At 37.9% G+C, this 19,307-nt stretch overlaps 1 protein-coding gene across 1 annotated transcript in view; it reads right to left on the bottom strand.

The window, feature by feature from the left end:
• The window catches only part of LOC136255397 (uncharacterized), a 94,532-nt gene extending 76,184 nt beyond the window's left edge, over positions 1-18,348 (bottom strand). Inside the window, exon 1 of the mRNA XM_066048160.1 lies at positions 18,325-18,348. The gene's annotated coding sequence lies outside the window, so the exon portion shown is untranslated. The remainder of the gene's footprint in view (positions 1-18,324) is intronic.
• Between the last annotated feature and the right edge of the window lie 959 nt (positions 18,349-19,307).

Below are 19,307 nucleotides of genomic sequence, written 5' to 3'. Positions count from 1 at the left end.
TTGTATTAATGCACTTGTCAATTTCATGCCCCCCGGGGGTGGGGGAATACAGGGGATTTGACAAATCGTGGTGTCAAATTTCCCACTACTGGGGCAAAATCATCTGTCAAATCTCCACTATGTCCCCACCCCCATAGTAGGGGATTTGACAACACCTCAAGGATGACTAAGCGTATATTTCATACATGCAACTAGTGATAAATTTGCCCTGTAGCTACGTAAAATTATAGCGATTGTGATTTTATTGTTTAGAATTTAATGCAACTACCGAAAATTGGTCAGTGAATTGGACAACTGTCAATTTCCCCAGGGGTGGGGAGAAGAAGCAATGTCAAATCCCCACCTGAGGTGTGGGGAAGCCCGGGGGTGGGGGGGTGGGGCATGAAATTGACAAGTGCAGAACTACCAAGTACTGAAAGCTAGCTACCAATGTTTTTCCTGTTTCCCCTGGGAATAGTATGAACAGAACATGGCTTGCAATTCCTACAAGTGACCAACATTAGGGCATGGAAATTGTTATGTATAACATAGTGTACTGTCATTAGGCCATACAGGCAAACTTGATACTTGTTTTTCAACCATGCCAGCAGAGCCCAATGCCGGCATACTGATAGTGTCATTTTATACGTGTACACCTAACAATGCCAACCCTATACTGCTCAATACATGCAGGCAGCTAGGGTGGTGATCAAGTGGGGAGCAAATGCTACCTGCTGGAATACTGCTGCTACCTGTAAACTGACATGGAACCATTGTAAAATGGAGAATTCAGTTATACTTGGCAGGGTTAATTTTTTGTTGATAAATCTCACCTACCAAGCCTGTACTGGGGTTAGATGATAGATGCATTATTCATTGTTAAACAAAATACTCACAAACCACTACAAAAGCGGGTTATCTACTATGCAGAAATTAGCCTTAAAGTATCGTTTACTTTTGTTGAGCTGGACATATATTTCTTCTGTGCTGCAAGGCCATAATCAAAATACATGTGCATGTGATTCATAAAGTGTGAGGTGGGAGGATGAAAGTAATGCAGGCAGGAAATTGGAACAATTAATCTGGCCTTATAGAGTGTGCATTAATTTTGGGATCATGCAACATACAGCTAAATGTGCTGTGCTGCCATATGCTTTATTACAATTGTGATTGGAGCTCTTGAAATGGCTAAGGTTTATGAACTAAGTGCAGTCTTGTAGTTAGAGAATGAGAAAATCAACTAGGGTAGTGACCCACCCAGCTATAACATTAATGGGTACCTGGTGTAAATTGGAGAACCAAATGCCAACTGTCCATGTCTCTGAAGATCCAGGTGGGACTTCGGTACCCACACCTTCACCTGTGAGACATGGTACAGCCTCCTGTGAGTTACTAGTCCTGCCCCAGGAAGATCTTCCAGTGCTGACTTGGTGCTCTGTGTGTGTGTGTGTGTGTGTGTGTGTGTGTGTGTGTGTGTGTGTGTGTGTATTATGTACGTGTTAGCCACTATATTAATGCAACGGCTGATTATAAGCACCTGAGCTGAAAAGGGTCTGCCACAAACATGGGTCCAAGTACATGAGTATACTTAAGTACAAATTTGAAAGTACTGGCTTTACCTGAAATATCTTGTTGTAAGTTTTTTTATGCTAAATACTTGGATAATTAAAGTACCCATGTAAGTATTTTGAGTACTTTTTTGAGTATTGATATTTTGCATGCATGCGTCTACTAGATTGAAACACTAGAAGAATATTAATGAAGTTATACTTATTCAGCAAATGACATGTAAGTTATGGGTGCTAACTTACAATGTGGTAGGTTGTCATCATAATTTGTGACCAGGCCTGCGATAATAGGGCATGTGGGCACATGATTTTTGCCTACTTTTTCACACTTTCATCACTCATAACTTTTTGTACCATTATGCTATGGCATTGCAAGTTTCAGCTCGTAGTAAGCATTTAATTGGCATCATGTTGCAAGTTACAGAATGGAAATACACTTTTCCAGTACTAAGATATCCCCTGTAGAGTGATGGGGTGTAGTTTGTGCCCACATGCCCTGTTTTCGCAGGCCTGGTCACATTTTCATGTTGAAATAGCCCACTTCTTTACATATTAATACATGGAGTACAGGAAAAGCACTGTACCTTATTTGTCAATTCATGATGAATAGATTAGTAGCTTGTTCAGTTGTGAGTTATGATCAATTCATTAAGCACCTGTAACATATTTGCCATATTGTTCCTGTACAAATTGTCAACTGTTCCTACTGTGTAGTGCTATAACTCAAAGACCCCTTACCTTACAAGGCTGAAACTTTGACTTCAACTCCTTTGTTAATAAAAATGGAATTTGAGAATGTGTCAGTGTTTATTCTAGGGCTGTTAGGGGGGGAACTTTCCCCCCTAAAATCTCAGACTCACCCCCTAAAATTGTGAGTGACTACTGCACTATACTTAGGTTAAGCTTGTTTATAATGGCACACAAAACTTATCAAAAATGCTCTCAGATTCAATCTCAGAGTGTTTAATATGTAAAATTTTCCAGGTTAGAAATTGTAAACTTAACCTTAAAATGCTCTCAGGTTCAATATTACATCATTGAATGTTTTAAATCTTCTAGGGCACATAATACAACTACGTAACTAAAATTCCCACTGCCATAATTACAGTGATGGCTATATATTCATTATCTGTAAACCCAAGTTTACCTAGTTGCTTAGTTTTTTTTAGCATACTTAACTGTCAAAAATGTCCTCTCAGAAAGCGTAGTTTCGTTAAAATTTCTAAGCTAGTTTACTTTCAAAATGACATGCACAACTGGCAAATATATACCCTCAGATTCAATCTCAGAAAGCCTGATTTTAAAAAATTTCTGTAAGCATGAAAATGCCAGCATTAAGTTTCAAATTTCTTGGAAGACATACAACCACCCATGCAGATCTTTTAATTTGCTATTGCTATGTAGTATCATAGATAATGGTCAATACACCATCTCACACAAATTGTTCATTCAACAGAATCAAAAACCGCAGTGCACTACTAATAGAATAATCTAGTAGGTGAGGTGTACATGGTTGCCCTAGATACTATATCATTTTTTCATCACTACTACACTCATGCATCAAGCTCTACCAACCATAGGATCTGGCTTCACTTAAATCAAAATCAACACTCATGACACAGCCTTAAATGACTAACCAGTTTGACAACTGTTCGACTTACGTAGTTTGTAGTTGTGAACTTGGACAACTATATTTCATCTTTATAGTCACCCCCCAAATTCCTGATTCCCCCCAAAGGAGAAATCCTAGAATAAACACTGGAATGTGTGAAGATTTTGCTCAGTGGACACATTCAGCATGAAATGACAAATCCTTACATGTGCTTGTTGCTTTTTGAGTGGTGTAATCAACACTTCATATTTCCTGCTGGATGTTGTCACAATTTGCCTATTGGAAGTGTACCAGACCCTTTTCAGCACGGGCACTTATAATCTCTAATTGATAATAAAACTTTGCACTGAAATAGTGGTGTGACAGCAGGAGACTTTGTATGTGCATCAAATATAATAATCCATGCCAATAGCATCGCAAAAGAATGGTGCAATCTATGTACATGTCTCACTTATGGTGTTCTTTTTTTCAGCCACTATTGTGGTCAAATTAGTCTAGTATGATAATATTCCTGCTGCAATTTTAATATCACTGCAAATGAATAACATGCTCCCAGTCATTTTCAGCTAAAAAATGATTTAGGATGATACTGAGCATGATAGTTCAATTTATAAAGTGTCATTGTGTAACCATGCATGCATCAACAGTGGTGGATACAGGGGGGTTGCAATGGTTTCAGCTGAAACCCCCTCTGAAAAGGATAATAACATTTTTCTGTTTTTTGGAAGACAATATTAATAGAACATGTTTTAAAAGGTGCGCTCGCCCCTACGATTCGTTTGAGTGATAAAATCACCAAGTTATGCATGGTGTATGACATTGGGACCTTTTCTACTGGCCAAACTTCATACTTTTGGCTTTGAAATCACTAAAATGGCATTACGCCATTGAATCGTGTTAAGCGTCTCTAAAATAATTATCGTATTAGTACTGTTTTGCTTCAAAATTTTCTGCAAAGGCCTGGATCAACTATGAAACAATGTTTTGGAGTGATTTGTATGATCACAGCTGGACTATAGTTAAGTGGGATCACAGTTATTAAAAACTTCCTGAAACTGAAACCCTTTCTGAAAATTCCTAGATCCACCACTGATCAAGTTTCACCACAAGTTGCTGCAGAGATTTATAGATGTATTATTCATAAAAGATATGCTGGTGTGAATGCCAATGTAATGTATAATAAATTATCTGTTTTATCTATGCAACAGGTAAGGTTTACAATAGAGCTGTGACCTGGACCGAATGTACATAACCGATTATTGGCTTATAACCGACTGATTAACCAATTAATTGGCTTAATGATTATTTTTATATTTTCAATGTCATTTTGTATATTACAGTGTTTTCTTAATCAAACGTGCTGTTTGATATTAAAAGTAAGGTGAAAGAGTGGCTTTGTGATGTGTAATCCCTAATTGATAAACAGCTTCCTTGCTCACTTTAGTACACTCTTTATGACCAAAACTGTAAACAATTCTGTGGTCATGTGATCCAATTGTATAATTGGTTGTTGCATACATAGCCCGATTATCAATCACTTCAACAATAACCGATTGATTAACCGATTATTGCATAACCGATTCACAGCCCTAGTTTACAACTAACGAATAATCAGTAGGCACGCTTTAAAATCAGTTTACAAACTACATATATAAAAATAATCCATTTTGCTTCATGCACACGTACTTACAAAATTCTTACTGATAAAGGAACGTCATGCAAACATCCCTAATAAGTGGGCGTAGCTCACAAAAGAAGTTGGCTTGCTGTCACTAGCAGACTATAGACTACAACTCATACGATAACAGTGCATTTATATAATCACATTGATTTTAACACCAAATGCAATACCAATCAATTAGTTGGTGTGGCTCCATGTATATAAGCCTGCAGGTAGTAACTGTTGCAAGCAAAGACAGCAATGACTAGCTGCCATCCCTATTGCAATATGACATAATATATTTATACAATAATTAATAATTTATTGAAGTCCAGCTTTGTTAAATAACTACAAATACATAATAATATAGTCTTATCTTCTCAGCAGCAAACTACACTGATCCATGCATACCTGCAGACTGCAATACTCCTAATGATAATCGCCTGACTACCGTGCGCAAGGAAATTTTGACGTGAAAATGATTTGACGAATTTGACGAATTGGTTTAATTCGTCAAATTAAATTCATCAAATGTTTATAAGCGCCTTTAAAAGTACAGGTTTTGTCTACAATTTCTTGATTTTTGTCAACATTTTTTTTGTCACATTTGCTGAAGTATAAATTCATCAAATTTTTCTTACATAAAAGCTTCCTTGCATACGGTACATGTACCTATAGACAGTAATAATCCCTACAGGTTCGTGTGGCTCACAAAAGAAGCTACCGTAGCACTAGACTATGATGCTTCTACATAATCAAATTGATTAATTAATTTCATACTCGGGTTCGAGTCAGGCTCAGATTTATATGTACATAAAGCAGATGATCAGACCAAGATGTGACCCAGTTGACCTGACCTGGTTTCAACACTGGTATATATATTGCTAGACTGACTTTACAAATTGTCCTATCGCACCTGAACAAATATTGCATGCAACAAGTCTCAGTGGTGTAGTTCCATTATCAGTCATTTTAATGAAGAATATTCTACAATAAATGGGTCAGCTATTTCCACAACTGACATTAAAAGTGAGGGAAAAACTGGGCAGTGGTAAGAGAACGACATTGATTCTGCTTGGGTATTATGTCCTCCTGCCTTGACTTCAGTGAAGTTCTAGGCCACTCCAATAGATTCAATTCATAGTTTCCCATTTCCCACCTGCATGTTCAGTATGGCTGTATTCATTATGCTGTTAACTGACTTTTTTTATTCATTGCTGATTACATGATTGTATAGCAGTATTATTATTATTAGCAATAATTCAGAGTCATAACCAACGTAGCTTTACTGTTTTCATGCTCTTAGTTTATATTTTCTTGCCTCTGTTGTGTGGGTTGTACCGTCAAACCTCTCTAATCGGACACTCAATGGGAGGCATAGGATTAAGGAGTATCAAGTCACCTCTGTAATCCAACATTGTACAATATCTAGAATTGTCGCAACAGATTATGCAATAAAAAATGGAACATGCATGTTTTTAACATTACAATTTACAAGTATTACAGCTTATTGTTAACCAATTAAATGCTTTGGTTGCTTAAAAATTATTTTCTGTGATTGTTTTTAATGCTGCTATTATTGAAGGTCAAACACAATGTATTTCCAAATGCAAGGAATCAAATTTTGCATTGGATTGCAGAGTACAGAGGTGAGGTTGTTTTCTATACAATACAAGCATTAATAATAATACAACTGTTACGTTTTGATCAAATTAGAGAGGATTCTGAATTATACAGGTGTTAGTTAAGAGAGATTTGACTGTATAATTTTAAAACTTAGTAGCAATGGCTACTGAATAATGATCACCCATCCACTCGCATGCACTTTTAGAAATGGGAAAAATGGAGTGGCCTTATAGAACATAATATTATCAATGTATTGTGGCATATGGATATTAGGAGTGTGCTGGTATAGCTGACATTCTCATGAATCAAATATGTTGTAGCTAACTGCATGCCAGGTTTTAATAACTAAATGATCATTTAGCATATTCTTGAAAGGAGACGGGGCTCTACACTTCCGTAAAGTAACAAACATCCATTTTGTTTACATTCACTTTGTATCATGTGATATATCTGTTCCACAATACAGTGGAGACAATGTACAGTACCTACACAACCAATTATTACACCATTCCAACTCCAGCATACATAGTAGTTTGATTTATATTTTTTGCTACTGAATTAGTGAAATTAAGATGTACCATGCTACAATTAAAGTACATCAGTAGTCATACTAGCTCTCACTTTTCATAACTACAGGTGATAAAGTACGTGCATGTATACAAGTGTATAAATACATGAATGTGGCTACTGTTCGTAATTGCTTTATTATACTGTAGGTACTTGTTGTGTTCTGGTGAAAGTACAGCTGCGTGGTTTTGAGTAAACACTGAACATGAGTTAAACAAAATACATGGCTATAGTAGCTATAGCTGACCACATACTAAATGCAATTAATGATTTCATACCATTATCTACCCACCTACAAATTCAGGTCACTCCCTGGGTTGATTACTATAGGGTTTATTAACAAACTTGGTAATGAGTATGTATGTATATGCTACATAAACATATAGTAATGTTGCGTATACATTGGAACCTCCCTTATCCGGACCTCTATTATCCTCTATTATCCTCTATTATCCTCTATTATCCGGGCACCTCCATTGTCAGGACAGCCCAAATTGGTCATGTGGCTTGTAGTTTATTGACCGTAATGAAGTTTGGTTTAGATGAAAGCACAAGGAGGGAGCCTAAAGGTTACTGTTTACCTGTTTGGTGGCTTGTTTATTCTACTACTAATAACTACCACTTGGTTGCTAGGTGATTATGCATTTTTTCAGCCCAGGGGAGTGACCATGAATGCTCTGTAGTGACTTCCCCTCTGCCCACTAAACTGCAAAGCACTAACTGATAGCAATAATAACATTACTTGTATTTAAATTAGCCACTTTAGCATAATAGCATGTTATTCTTAGTTACGGACATTTCTGAGATACGGACAGTAGTATGTACCAGACTGCCCGGATAAGAGAGGTTCCACTGTACTACACATATGCATGTACGTAATGTCAAGAATGACTGGGTTTCCCAAACTATATGTTTTACTTCATTCTTTCTAATTTAAAAATGATTGTTGTTAATTGATGTTACAAACCCACTGCCATACTTTTCAATACTCTCACTATTCTTTAACACAATTATACATAATTTGTATGAGCAGAATAATTAAAATAGTTGTTTTGTTTGTTCTTACTATAATGCAAGTAGCCATAGTATCTTTATTCAATGTCTGGTCAGACTGATTATCACTCCGATTACAGCTACGTACATCATTTGAAGAACACTGTCATCATGAGGAAAGAGTTGTCATTCTAAAATACATGACAAAAATGTGTTTTAACGGTAAATATTACTTTAAACCAACAGATATTTTATTGAAAATAATCATGACCAAAAGTGTTACACATACAAGAGTTCTCTACTTATTTAGACCCTTTATGTAGTTGTTGTACCTTAATACATTTTGATAGCAGAGAAATGTATTGTTGATTAGTAGAACGAATGAGCCATCACTCCACTGGTAACAGTTACAGGTTTAAAATTAATTGATCATTGATGCATTGCCAGCACTACCAATGCAGGTGTGCGTAATAAACATGAAAAGGGTATAAGTACCTTAGGCACCTCAAAAATCCACCAAATCCACCACAAAAAGGGTCTAAGTACTGTTATGTTGGTCTCATGAAAACTACTGTGTTGACCGATAATGATCATGCAGTCTTCCAAAATGAAGAGACAATCAATAGCAATGACACTACTGGTACACATTTACTTTGCTTGGAATGATCATGGAACAGCCATGTAAATACTGGAGAGCACATTAATAATACTTACTATATAGCTGGTGAGCAGGGAATGTGTTTAAAGTTCAGCACATCCTAGTCTAGTCTCATCCTCAAATATCCTTACAGTCTCCTCTACAGGCAATCAGACCTTTATGGAATGAACGAAACAATCCATAATTTTATCAGCTACAGCATTGCCATTACCAAGAAGTGGTGATTGGCTTGTTGTGAATGAGGCATTCAACTGTGTTTGAAATTCAACTGTTGGAAAAACACACTAAACTGATACAATGCCTTATAAGCAGAAAATTATAGTAAGGCCATGGACCAGGGGAAAGAGACTACCTGTCTAATTTTCCTTTACATTATATGGGATACAGGCCTTTTGCATATTTTAAACCAATGCTGGGACTAGCAGTCTGTAAGTACGTGATAGTACCAGGAACTATATAAGTACTGCTAGGTGCCTTTGTGTTTATAAACCCCTTGTTGTACTGTGTTTGCATAAAAAGGTAGCCAGACTTTGTATCTACACATCCCAATTATGATATGGGTAACAAGGGACATTACATGGGTTGGTTAGTTGTACAAAATTACATATACTAGGCTACAGTACGACTCTTCTGAAACTTCAAAATCAAGTTTAGCGATATTAAAGCTCTTTGGCAAACTCTAAACATAAGCAGATGTATCTGTTCAGTTGCATAACCCCCAAATTGATGCACGTGCACTCGATAAGGCCAGGTTAACTGTTTCTCATTCTTGCCTGCATTACTTTCATCCTACTGCCTCAAACTTTATTAATCATATACACACATATTTTTATCCAGATAAGACTGGCTGAACAGCACAGAAAAATATCTTTCAGCTCAGCAAAAGTAAGTGATAGCTTTAAGAAAGCAATTATAGTGGATATCCTGCTTTTGTAGTGGTTTGTGAGCATTTTGTTCAACAATGAATAATGCACCTATCATCTAACCCCAGTACAGGCTTGGTAGGTGAGATTTACCAACAAAAAATAATGCCAAGTATAACCGAATTTTCCATTTTAAGCTTACAATGGTTCCATGTCAGTTTACAGGTATAGCGGCAGTATTCCAGTAGGTAGTATTTGCTTTCTTAAATCCCTACTTGATCACCACCCCAGCTGCCTGTACTAAGTATGGGGTTGGAATTGATAGGTATATCAGTGCACATATAAAATGACCTTCCTCCCTATGCCCGCATGGTTGAGAAACACAGAAGTATCAAGTTTTCCTAATGGCAGTGTACACTATGTTATACCTAACAATTCCCATGCCCTAACGTTGGTCACTTGTAGGAATTGCAAGCCATGTTCTGTTGATACTATTTCCTATGGGGTGCCATTTGTGTCAAAACTCCACTTTTTTTTAGACATTGTATTTTTCATGGTTATTTACATACATTTTATGGTTATTTACAAATAACTGTAGAATATGCATGGTTATTTACGAAAAGCATGGTTATTTACAAAAAAGTATGGCTATTTACAAAAGCATGGTTATTTACGAAAAGCATGGTTATTTGCAAAAGTATGGTTATTTATGAAAAGCATGGTTATTTACAAAAGCATGGTTATTTATGAAAAATATGGTTATTTACAAAAGCATGGTTGTTTACGAAAAGCATGGTTATTTACGAAAAGCATGGTTATTTACGAAAAGCATGGTTCAGTATTTCTAAAAGCATGGTTATTTACGAAAAGCATAGTTATTTATGAAAAGCATGGTTATTTATGAAAAGCATAGTTATTTACAAAAGCATGGTTATTTACGAAAAGCATGGTTATTTACAAAAGCATGGTTACTTACGAAAAGCATAGTTACTAGTTTTCGTGCGATATCAAGACACACGGTAGTGTGTCGTGCGGCCCAAGAAGCCAGTGTGCCACCCGTGAGTATATTAACAGGAAGAAAGAAAACGCAATTTTCACACCTATGTAGCTCTGTGATCCCTTATCCGATTGGAACCAAATTTGCTACAGACGTGCCGGCCAGCTGGGGGAGTCTACACACCAAATTTGAAGAAAATCGCTCCAGCCATTTCCGAGATACGAGCGAACAAAATTTCGTTTTAATTTCTTCGTTTTTTTCTACTTCTTTATTTCGCACACTTCGCAAAATCCGCCATACAACACGAATGCGCGCTCGGATTGGGCTGAAATTTGGCACACTTAAAGAGCTCATTAAGGCGGATTCCCGTACCAACTTTGGTAGGAATCCGATGAACATTCACGGAGTTATGACCGATTATTTGCGTAAAATAAGGTCGAAGGTCTGTCACGCCTACAGGGTAAACTCCTTTGAGGAATCAGTTGAAAATTGATATGTAGATGGAGCAACCATCGTAGGAGTGCCTTTTTGTGGTTTGAAAGGAATCGGGATAAAGACCATGGAGATATGACACAAAACCCGACCTGTGTCAAAATTACGCGATCGATTTTCATGAATAAAAAAACTATTAGTTTTCGTGTCTACCAGGCAAACCGCTTAGAGCAACGAGCTGAAAATCAGTATGTAGCTGGAATAACCATCATAGAAAGTCCTTACAGTAGTACAGAAGAATCGGATTACAAACCACTGCGTTATGATTCGAAAGACAACTACATGTAACAAATTCGAGATCGAGATACTCTAATAGAACAGTCACCCTAATAAAGTATTCAGCTGCATTTATAATTTACTCAATTATATTACATTGCAAGTTATTCTGTAGGGAATTCAGCTACAAACAAGTCACCCTGTAGTCAGATCAGCCAGAAGAAGGTACCTAATAGAGAGTTCAGCTACAAAGAAACCATCATATAGAGAGTTCAGCTCAAAAAAATTGCCCTGTAGAGAGATCAGCTAGAAGAAGTTACCTTGTAGAGAGTTCAGTTACAAAGAAACAATCATGCAAAGAGTTCAGCTGCAATCAAATCACCCAGTAGAAAGTTCCGCTATGAACTGATCACACTGTAGAGAGTTCAGTTAGAAACAAGTCATGTTGTAGAGAGATCAGCTAGAAGAAGTAACCTTGTAGAGAGTTCAGCTACAAAGAAACCACCATGTAAGAGAGTTCAGCTGCAAACAAATCACCTGTAGAGAGTTCAGCAGGAACAAGTCACCCTGTACAGAGATCAGCTAGAAACAAGTCACCCTGTAGAGAATTCAGCTACAAACAAATCACCCTGTAGAAAGATCAGGTAGAAGAAGTTACCTTGTAGAGAGTTCAGCTGCAAACAAATCTCCTGTAGAGAGTTCAGCTAGAAACAAGTCACCCTGTAGAGAGATCAGCTAGAAACAAGTCACCCTGTAGAGAGTTCAGCTAGAAGAAGTCACATTGTAGAGAGTTCAGCTACAAAGAAACTACCATGTAGAGAGTTCAGCTGCAAACAAATCACCCTGTAGAGAACTCAGCTACAAACAAATCGCCCTGTAGAAAGATCAGCTAGAAGAAGTTACCTTGTAGGGAGTTCAGCTACGAACAGATCACCCTGTAGAGAGTTCAGCTACAAACAAATCACACTGTAGAGAGTTCAGTTACAAAGAAACCACAATGTAGAGAGTTCAGCTGCAAAAAAATCAATTACTCTGTAGAGAGTTCAGCTACAAAGAAACCACCATGTAGAGAGTTCAGCTGCAAACAAATCACCTGTAGAGAGTTCAGCTAGAAACAAGTCACCCTGTAGAGAGATCAGCTAGAAACAAGTCACCCTGTAGAGAGTTCAGCTAGAAGAAGTCACATTGTAGAGAGTTCAGCTACAAAGAAACTACCATGTAGAGAGTTCAGCTGCAAAACAAACACCCTGTAGAGAACTCAGCTACAAACAAATCGCCCTGTAGATAGATCAGCTAGAAGAAGTTACCTTGTAGGGAGTTCAGCTACAAACAAATTACCCTGTAGAGAGTTCAGCTACAATGAAATCATCATGTAGAGAGTTCAGCTGCAAACAAATCATCCTGTAGAGAGTTCAGCTATGAAAAGATCACCCTGTAGAGAGTTCAGCTAGAATAAGTCACCTTTTAGAGAGTTCAGCTACAAAGCTACCACCATGTAGATAGTTCAGCTGCAAAAAAAATCAATCACTCTGAAGAGAGTTCAGCTAGAAGAAGTCACCTTGTAGAGAGTTCAGCTGCAAATAAATCACCCTGTGGAGAATTCAGCTACAAACAAATCACCCTGTAGAAAGATCAGCTAGAAGAAGTTACCTTGTAGAGAGTTCAGCTACAAAGAAACCAGAGTTCAGCTGCAATCAAATCACCTGTAGAGAGTTCAGCTAGAAACAAGTCACCCTGTAGAGAGATCAGCTAGAAACAAGTCACCCTGTAGAGAGTTCAGCTAGAAGAAGTCACATTGTAGAGAGTTCAGTTACAATGAAACTCCCATGTAGAGAGTTCAGCTGTAAACAAATCACCCTGTAGAGAACTCAGCTACAAACAAATATGCCCTGTATAAAGATCAGCTAGAAGAAGTTACCTTGTAGAGAGTTCAGCTACAACAAAACCATCATGTAGAGAGTTCAGCTACAAACAAATCACCTGTAGAGAGTTCAGCTAGAAACAAGTCACACTGTAGAGAGATTAGCTAGAAAACAAGTCACCTTGTAGAGAGTTCAGCTAGAAGAAGTCACATTGTAGAGAATTCAGCTACAAAGAAACTACCATTTAGAGAGTTCAGCTGCAAACAAATCACCCTGTAGAAAGTTCAGCTATGAACAGATCACCCTGCAGAGAGATCAGCTAGAAACAAGTCACCCTGTAGAGAGTTCAGCTAGAAGAAATTACCTTGTAGAGAGTTCAGCTACAAAGAAACCACCATGTAGAGAGTTCAGCTGCAAACAAATCACCCAGTAGAAAGTTCAGCTATGAACAGATCACCCTGTTGAGAGTTCAGTTAGAAACAAGTCATCCTGTAGAGAGATCACCTAGAAGTATCACCTTGTAGAGAGTTCAGCTACAAACAAATCACCTGTAGAGAGTTCAGCTACAAACAAATCACCCTGTAGAGAGATCAGCTAGAAGAAGTCACCTTGTAGAGAGTTCAGCTATAAAGTAACCACCACGTAGAGAATTCAGCTGCAAACAAACACCCTGTAGAGTCAGAACTCAGCTACAAACAAATCGCCCTGTAGAAAGATCAGCTAGAAGAAGTTACCTTGTAGGGATTTCAGCTACAAACAAATCACCCTGTAGAGAGTTCAGCTACAAAGAAATCATCGTGTAGAGAGTTCAGCTGCAAACAAATCATCCTGTAGATAGTTCAGCTATGAAAAGATCACCCTGTAGAGAGTTCAGCTAGAAGAAGTCACTTTTTAGAGAGTTCAGCTACAAAGCAACCACCATGTAGAGAGTTCAGCTGCAAACACATCACCCTGTAGAGAATTCAGCTACAAACAAATCGCCCTGTAGAGAGACCAGTTAGAAACAAGTCACCCTGTAGACAGATCAGCTAGAAGAAGTTACCTTGTAGAGAGTTCATCAGCTGCAAACAAATTACCCTGTAGAGAATTCAACTACAAACAGATAACCCTGCAGAGAGTTCAGCTAGAGTCAATTAAGTCACCCTGTAGAGAGAATCCTGTAAAGAGTTCATCTACATACAAGCAGATCACCCTGTAGAGAGTTCAGCTACATTTCAAGTCACCCAGTAGAGAGATCAGCTGCAAATTATCCTGTGGGGATTAATTGACATGTAATAAATATATGCTCTCTTTTTATATTATGAACTCTTGATATATGCATTATATATTATAATTTGTACATTTACTGATAAAATCAGAATGAGTTAAAGTATTTATAAAATCTGCTTCATCTTTTTCTTTTTCCTGTGGTAAAGAAAAATATATAGGTTTAAAAGCCCCAAAGCTGGCCATAGGCCGGCTTTGGGGTATACAAATACAAAAAGATGTGAAATCCAAGGTGGCGGCCAAGAAATGGCTGTGATGGTAGGTTAATGGTAAAATTTTAATAACGACAATTCAGGTGAATTTTGTGCCAATTGACCAAGCGGCACCAAATTCACCTGAATTGTCGTTATTAAAATTTTTACCTTTAACCTACCATCACAGCCATGCATTTCTTGGCCGCCACCTTGGATTTCACATCTTTTTTCACCATAGCCTTTTCAAGGGCCGCACTCCTCTTTTTACAGCTTGGCTGTTTTTGATTAGATATATATATATATATCGATAACTTAGTTAATAACGGTGCGTATAGATTTGCACCGGATGCAGTCTATAACCTAGCGTTCCCTTGGCGCGGGCTAGCTAGCTGTCTGTAACATTGTTAGTTTCAGTCTGGTGCAAATACATTAAACGCGGGATCGGCATACGCCGAAACAGATGGCCAGTGGACTACATTCAGTTAGGAAATGTTTTGCTGGAAGCATACATGGAAGGACTGGATACTTTTAGCTTTGATTTCTTCGTACTTAGCTAATTAACAATGACAATAATAAAGGGGTGGGTGCTGCCATACTACTCTATACCAGTCTCAGCTACACGGTACCGAGTAGCATAGCTCAATAATGAAGTGATTTAGTGACCCCTGGCTAGACAGCTATATATATAACTTAGCTATATGTAACTACCTACAATTTTACCTTTGATCACCGTTGTCATCGTCATCATCCATAGCCGTGATGAAGCCTCTTCTCTCCTGTTCTTCCATACATGCTTCCAGCAAGCATTTCCCAACTGACTCTTAACTGAATGTAGTCCACTGGCCATCAGTTTCGGTTCCGGTATGCGGATCCGCTTAGTGAATTTGCACCAGACTGAAACTAACAATATTACAGACAACTAGCTAGCCCACGCCGGGGAACGCTAGTTACAGACTGCATCTGGTGCAAATATATACGCACCGTTATTAACTAAGTTATCGATATATATATATAACTGCCAGTTTGTAGTATCGATATTGCATGAAAAACTTAGTAACTATGCTTTTCGTAAGTAACCATGCTGTTCATAAATAACCATGCTTTTGTAAATAACCATGCTTTTGTAAATAACCATGCTTTTCGTAAATAACCATGCTTTTGTAAATAACCATGCTTTCATAAATAACCATGCTTTTCGTAAATAGCTAGCTAACCACGCTTTTCGTAAATAACCATGATTTTATAAATAGCCATGCATACTCTACAGTTATTTGTAAATAATCATGAAACATACGTAAATAACCATGAAAAACACAATGTCTAAAAAAAAGTGGAGTTTTGACACAAATGGCACCCCATAATTCCCAGGGGTAGACAAGAAACAGGAAAAACATTGGTAGCTAGCTTTCAGTACTTACAAGTGCACACGCGTACATTATACCTCAAACAGTGGCAGTCAAGTCGGCTTATTAGATAGCTTCTCTGGTTTACTTCTGTTATTCTTCATGATATCACGAAATCGCTATATTACCAGTGCCGTCGGTTTTAATCATGTTGCTGACTCACATATATGTAATTATTTTTATCAGGCGCTTATGGACTCCACTTGGCCGGTGAACAAAACGTCAACACCACTTCGCTATGTAAATAGCTATTATAATTCTGTGATCTTGCATCAGGTGTTGTAAAGTAATAAATGAATAGCTAATTTAAGGTTTTATATTTATCCTCACAGTAGTCGCCAGCAGAGCCATTCTTCCCTACTGGAGCACACATATGTTGGCTGGCTACACTGCATGTAATAGCTATATAGATATTTTAAATAAAATCAATTATGTTATCTAATCCAAAACAGCCAAGCTGTAAAAAAAGAGTGTGGCCCCAAAAAGGCTATGGTGAAAAAGATGTGAAATCCAAGGTGGCAGCAAAGAAATGGCTGTGATAGTAGGTTAATAGCATAAATTTTAACAATGACACTTCAGTTGAATTTGTGTTGCCTCCTCCAAGTTTCACTAGGATTCGGCACCAAATTCACCATTGTTGTTATTAAATATTTTGCCATTAACCTATCATCACAGCCATTTCTTGGCCGCCACCTGGATTTTACATCTGTTTTTCATTATAGCCTTTTTGGGGCTGCACTCTATTTTCAGCCTAGCTGTTTTGGATTAGATATCACTTCTTTTTGTGTTTGTACACAGTAAATACAAACTGGTGAAGGTCACTACTACTTTCTGCCACAATGCTTACTATTTTTGTGTAGTGACATTTCACAACTTTTTGTAGTGACCTTCACTATTCTTTTGTAGTGACCCTCACTACATAGTAATGAACGTCACTACACATAAATAGTGAGTATTGTGGCAGAAAGTAGAAGTGACGTTCACTACATTTAGTAGTGACCTTCACTACTTTGTTTTTACTGTGTATACTCCAAAGCTGGTGTATAGCCAGCTTTGGGACATTTTAAAGCTGATTTCTCTACAGGGTGACCTGTTTCTAGCTTATCTCTCTACAAGGCGATTGGTTTCTAACTGATCTATCTACAGGGTGATTTGTTTGTAGATGAATCTTCCACAGGGTAATTTTTTTTTGTAGCTGAACTCTATAGGGTGATTTGCTTGTGGCTGAACTTTCTAGGGTGGTTTGTTTGTAGCTGAATTCTCTACAGGGTGACTTGTTTGTAGCAGATCTTTCTACAGGGTGAATTGTTTTTATCTGATATCGGTGATTTGTTTGTAGCTGAACTCTTTACAGGGTGACTTGTTTGTAACTGATCTCTCTATAGGGTGACTTGTTTCTAGCTGAGCTCTCCACAGGGTGACTTAATTGCTTGTAGCTGAACTCTGTACAATGTGATTTGTTTGTGGCTGAACTCTCTACAGGATGAAGCTGGTCTCCCTACAGGGTGACTTTATCTGTAGCTGCATGGTGACTGTTCTACTAGAGTATCTTGGCAGTTGAATGCTCTATTAGGGTGACTGTTCTATTATTATTATTACTAGGACCGCGTCACATACAACCAAGTACATACACCAACGTGACAGCTCCTCGGTGAGGCTATTAGGTGGTGAATGCATTATCCCCAAATCAACTCAATATGTCACAGTAGTGACAGATATAACACAATAGTGGCATCGTAACTAAAGGCCACCAGTAGCTAAGTGCCAGTACATCATTGGTGTGGTATAAATGGCACAGTGATGTGTACAAAGTATATGTATACAAAACATACAGGAGAGAACTATACATTATTGCAGTATTGTATGCAGCAATACATTATAGGCAACATCACCATGCAGATAAAAATTATTAGCCAATATACAGCAATGCATATCAACATCAACTAGAGCTAAGTAAGGTTCATCAGTGATGTAGCAATGGCACAGTGATGGGTGACACACTATAGTTATGCATACACAACTTGCAGGAGATAGCTACACAATGCTGTAGGCGTATGCAAGCCAGATGAACCAGATAAAGGAAGACAGCCAAGCCACTAGAGCCTAGTAGCTACGCCCGGCGGCCAGGTGAAGGAAAAAAAGATTAAGCTTAGCACGTATTGAATTGCCTGACACCAACACAAAGAAAGTTCGCCATGCCAGCTGCACAAGACAAAATTGTTTACTTGTATTTTATATGTAACTGTAAGCTTATTGTAAAGAGCGTGGCATATGTCAGTTTAATGTTTTCTAGTATTGTTTATTTACGTGAATGAATCCACTGGCAGCTGGCATGGAGACTTGAGATGTTACAAACATAAAAACTTACTTGTAATCTTCTTGTTTACACAAGTGGCTTCTGGCTCTCCTGCACGGGCATCACTGATCTTCTTCGCACAATATGTAAGTAATTAAGCAAGGGTGTGGTACTGGGCGTTATATAGAATTACACGTATGGTCAGGTCATCAGCACAAACAGGAGCGACGATTATACGTTTGTGTCTTCATTCATAGGCGAATCTATCCCCGGTTAGTTCATGTCTCTAGGCCTCGTAGTTTTCTCAAACATTAATTATTAATTATTTATTTATTACGTAATTTTAACCGTGTTTCGTATCATTCTTAGTACTTGGTTATATAATTAAAGCTTTACAGTGGCCTGCACTGAAGGTCTGACAGCAACATGTGCTGCAGCCTTTGGATTAACCTAACCTAACACACTGGAACTGGAGACTTAAAGATTACATGGCCTAGCTAACAATAAGGTGAAACAGAAAAGGGTCAAAGAAAGGGAAAAAAATCCCTCCTACTCCAGGATTCGAACTGCAGGCCACCCAATGTCTAGTCGAGCACCACACTCAGTCTCCTCCAGGAGGGATGGATTTTCTTCCTTTAAACCTAAGTATTTATTATTAAAGCTTTACAATGGCCTGCACTGAAGGTCTGACAGCAACATGTGCTGCAGCCTTTGGATTAACCTAACCTAACGCACTGGAACTGGAGACTTAAAGATTACATGGCCTAGCTAACAATAAGGTGAATATATTGATCTCGCTTTTTTGCTACACGTAGTTCGCTTTCGAATCATTTATTTATTTATTATTACTGAGCAGCCAACACTGCTGATGCGCTCAGGAAAAAAAAAAAATCGCACATGTACATTTCTAAATGTTAAGTAAGAAAGAGTCAGAGTCGTTTAAATCAATTAGGAATTGTGGCAACAAGTTCCAGTCTTGAGCTGTTTTGGAGAAAAAACTTTTTTTGTAAGCTGTAGAAGATGTTGTAGGGAGTATGAAATAGTACTGATGATAT

The sequence above is a fragment of the Dysidea avara genome, chromosome 1, assembly GCF_963678975.1.
Source record: "Dysidea avara chromosome 1, odDysAvar1.4, whole genome shotgun sequence".
NCBI lineage: Eukaryota > Metazoa > Porifera > Demospongiae > Dictyoceratida > Dysideidae > Dysidea > Dysidea avara.
This window is presented reverse-complemented; position numbering and strand designations above follow the sequence as displayed.